Here is a 4,697-nt window from a genome sequence, read left to right as displayed (position 1 = left end):
GGAGGGTGCCGTGGTTCCCACTGGGGAATGTTGGGGGCCGGGATCTGACCTTCCTTTTTCCGTGTCCTGTTCTCTCCAGCCCTGGGCTTGCTGCTCCTGTTTCGGACCAGCAGCAAATTCCCGCTGGAAAACTCAAAGGAGCAGCCCTGGAAAGTGAAGGGTGGGAATTTCGTGACGTGGAACCATCTCCCCACCTCCTGCCAGGGATGCTCCAGATTTTTGGGAAAAGCGAGTTGATGGTCGATGCCAGGAAGACAAAAGGGCTGGGCTGGGGCTGGAGGGAGGCAGGGAGCGGGAATTGGGGATTTAAAAGGTGCCAGCAAAGGCAGGAGAGAGCAAAGCCTCCATCAAAGCGCCCTCGGCACAGAGGCAGACCCGGCTCAGGGCTCATCCCAATCCATGCCCGCCTGTTCCCGGTGCTCCTGCCGGCCAGGGGAATGCTTCAGGGTGGGTGAATCCGCGCCGAGCTGCACCTCAGGATGGCAGAGGGGACACGGGGGCGGCACTGAGGGGACCCGCAGGTCCCCGATCCCCACGGAGGGGAGGTTTGGCGGCCGAAAGCGGAACCTTTCCCTGCCTCCATCCCTCTTTGGCTCGGAATTCCCGCTGGCGCCGGCGGCGTGCTGCAGCCTGAGGGAAGGGGGAAGGCAGGAGCCAGCAGCGGGTGATTCCAGAGCTGGGAGTGGAAATTTTGGCAGCCCCGTGGTGTGGGAACACAGAGGAGCCCAGCCCTGAAGGGGATTTTTTCAGTGCTGCACATTGACTCCGAGCTGTTCCCCATTCCCATTCCCATTCCCCATTCCCATTCCCCATTCCCCATTCCCATTCCCATTCCCATTCCCATTCCCATTCCCATTCCCATTCCCCATTCCCCATTCCCATTCCCATTCCCCATTCCCATTCCCCATTCCCATTCCCCATTCCCCATTCCCATTCCCCATTCCCATTCCCATTCCCATTCCCCATTCCCATTCCCATTCCCATTCCCATTCCCCATTCCCATTCCCATTCCCATTCCCATTCCCATTCCCATTCCCATTCCCATTCCCATTCCCCATTCCCATTCCCCATTCCCATTCCCATTCCCATTCCCATTCCCCATTCCCATTCCCATTCCCATTCCCATTCCCATTCCCATTCCCATTCCCATTCCCCATTCCCATTCCCATTCCCATTCCCATTCCCATTCCCATTCCCATTCCCATTCCCATTCCCATTCCCCATTCCCATTCCCATTCCCATTCCCATTCCCATTCCCCATTCCCATTCCCATTCCCCATTCCCATTCCCATTCCCCATTCCCATTCCCATTCCCATTCCCATTCCCATTCCCATTCCCATTCCCATTCCCCATTCCCATTCCCATTCCCATTCCCATTCCCATTCCCATTCCCATTCCCCATTCCCATTCCCATTCCCATTCCCATTCCCATTCCCATTCCCATTCCCATTCCCATTCCCATTCCCATTCCCATTCCCATTCCCATTCCCATTCCCATTCCCATTCCCATTCCCCATTCCCATTCCCATTCCCATTCCCATTCCCATTCCCATTCCCATTCCCATTCCCATTCCCATTCCCATTCCCATTCCCATTCCCATTCCCCATTCCCATTCCCCATTCCCATTCCCCATTCCCATTCCCATTCCCATTCCCATTCCCCATTCCCATTCCCATTCCCATTCCCATTCCCCATTCCCATTCCCATTCCCATTCCCATTCCCCATTCCCATTCCCCATTCCCATTCCCCATTCCCATTCCCATTCCCATTCCCATTCCCCATTCCCATTCCCATTCCCATTCCCATTCCCATTCCCCATTCCCATTCCCATTCCCATTCCCATTCCCATTCCCATTCCCATTCCCCATTCCCATTCCCATTCCCATTCCCATTCCCATTCCCATTCCCCATTCCCATTCCCATTCCCATTCCCCATTCCCATTCCCCATTCCCATTCCCATTCCCATTCCCATTCCCATTCCCATTCCCCATTCCCATTCCCCATTCCCCATTCCCATTCCCCATTCCCATTCCCCATTCCCATTCCCATTCCCCATTCCCATTCCCATTCCCATTCCCATTCCCATTCCCCATTCCCATTCCCATTCCCATTCCCCATTCCCATTCCCATTCCCATTCCCATTCCCATTCCCATTCCCATTCCCATTCCCATTCCCATTCCCCATTCCCATTCCCATTCCCATTCCCATTCCCATTCCCATTCCCATTCCCATTCCCATTCCCATTCCCCATTCCCATTCCCATTCCCCATTCCCATTCCCATTCCCCATTCCCATTCCCATTCCCCATTCCCATTCCCCATTCCCCATTCCCATTCCCATTCCCCATTCCCATTCCCATTCCATTCCCACAATTCTACTTTGGCTGCCCCAAAATCCCTTTCCTTGCCCAAACATCCACCTGGGGGCCGGTGGGTCGGACACTGTGGGGACAACCAGGAGCCCGCAGTGACAAGGACACCCTTGGCCATCCCAGGACAAACCGGGATTTTGTGCAGAATTCCCGAGAAAAGCAGCCGAGGCCGAGCCCCGAGGGTGTGTTTTATTCCGGGACACGCTTGATCCCAGCCCCCGCCGGCTGCTTCCGTGAATTCCAGCCAAAAACCCGGGAGCGCTGGGATTTGTTGTGGCCTCGGGGCTGTGATCTCATGGTCCCAGGGGTTATTTTGGGATCCCAGCTCTCCCGGGGTGTTCAAGTATTCCAGCAGCTTTTCCAGGCACGGGCAGAGCAACCACGGCCACACGCCAGGAAGAAAAAAAAAAAAAAAAAAAAGCCACCAGGAACATCTGCTTTATTTTTATTTTTTTTTTTTTTTTTTTTTTTTTTTTTTTTTTTTTTTTTTTTTTTTTTAGTTTTTTTTAGGTTTTTTTTGAGGGGGCTATTCCAGCCTGGGAGGCTGCTCCAGGAGGAGGATTTGCCATACAGGACCATGGATGAGATGTCGGAGACCCCCAGCAGCACTCCGGGAATGTTTTCCCGCTGGGATGGGGGTACAGAACCACCCCAGCAGGAGCCTCTGGGATCGGGATCTCCCTGGATTCACGGGGATCCCCCTGGATTCACCGGGATCTCCCTGGATTCACGGGGATCCCAGAGATGCAGAGGGGCCGCCGCATCCCGGCCACGCCTTTCCATGAAATTCCGGCTCCTGCGGGCGGGATGAGGCGCCCCAAACCCTTATCCCACCGGCTTTTTCCGGCCGGAGATCCATTTCCCAGCTCTGTTTTTAGGGGTTTAACCCGGGGTCAGTCTGTCCGTCCGTCCCTGCGCTTTCCCGGGGCCCGGGCGGAGCAGGGAGCGGGATCCGAGAGGGAAACGCAGCGATTTAGGAGAAATCAGATGGCCCGGCAGAACCCGGGGGAAGTTCAGCTCGGGATTATCCCCCGCGGGCCGCTTCCTCTTCTTCTTTCTCCTCCTCCTCCTCCTCCTGACGAAGCTTTGACCTTTCCCCCGACCCTCGAGGGCAGATCCTGGCAGGAGAACACATCCATGGGGTGGGAACACCCCAAAACCCCCCAAAACCCCCGCAGCTTGAAAGTCCGGCAATAAATGAGTGAAACGAGACTCGGTTTAACCAAGGAGGGGAATAAAAGCGAGGTCTCAGCCCATCCCGGACCCACCCTCTGCCTCCCAAATTCCTGAGGGGTGCTGAGGGTGATGATGAACCTGTCTCGGGTCATTCTTTCCTCACTCATCCCAGGGAATTCCCTCCCGGCGCCTTTGCAACCGAAACGTTCCCGTTTTCAACATCCCCGTGACGAAAAGGAGTTTCCTCCCGGGCCGGGGATGGGTCTCGGGGGGTTCCTTGGCCGGATTTCACCGTCGGGATTTTCCCGGCGAGCCCGGCATGGATCCACTCGCGGAGAGAGGATGAAACCCTCGCAGGGAGGAGAAGAAATCGATGGAAAAATCCATCAAATCCAAGCGAATTCCCGCGGGGACGGACACGAGCAGCGGGGAGCCGAGCGGGATGGAGCCCCACAGGGTCCCTATGGGGCAGCGGGGTCCCTATGGGGCAGAGGAGTCTTTATGGGTTCCTTTGTAGGGTCCCTATGGGGCAGAGGAGTCTTTATGCTCCTTTGTAGGGTCCCTATAGGGATTTATGGAGCTGGGGGGTCCCTTTAGGACAGGGGGGGCTCTATGGGGCACGAGGCTCCTTATGGGGTTTTCTATAGGGCAGGGGGCTCCCTCTGGAGGTTCCTGTAGGGGTGTCTATGGGGCAGGAAGGTGTCTATAGGTCAGGAGGGGTCTCTATGGGGCAGGGAGGTCCTATGGGGCAGAGAGGTCCCTATAGGGTTTTCTATGGGGCAGGGAGGTCTCCATAGGTCAGGAGAGGTCTCTATGGGGCAGGGAGGTCCCTACAGGGTTTTCTATGGGGCAGAGAGGTTCCTATAGGGTTTTCTATGGGGCAGGAAGGTGTCTATAGGTCAGGAGAGGTCTCTATGGGGCAGGGCGGTGCCTATGGGGCAGAGAGGTCCCTATAGGGTTTTCTATGGGGCAGGGAGGTCTCTATAGGTCAGGAGGGGTCTCTATGGGGCAGGGGGGCCCTATGGGGCAGAGAGGTCCCTATAGGGTTTTCTATGGGGCAGGGAGGTCTCTATAGGTCAGGAGGGGTCTCTATGGGGCAGGGGGGCCCTATGGGGCAGAGAGGTCCCTATAGGGTTTTCTATGGG

The sequence above is a fragment of the Sylvia atricapilla genome, chromosome 13 (assembly GCF_009819655.1).
Source record: "Sylvia atricapilla isolate bSylAtr1 chromosome 13, bSylAtr1.pri, whole genome shotgun sequence".
NCBI classification, from domain to species: Eukaryota; Metazoa; Chordata; class Aves; order Passeriformes; family Sylviidae; genus Sylvia; species Sylvia atricapilla.
Note: the sequence above shows the minus strand (reverse complement) of the source record.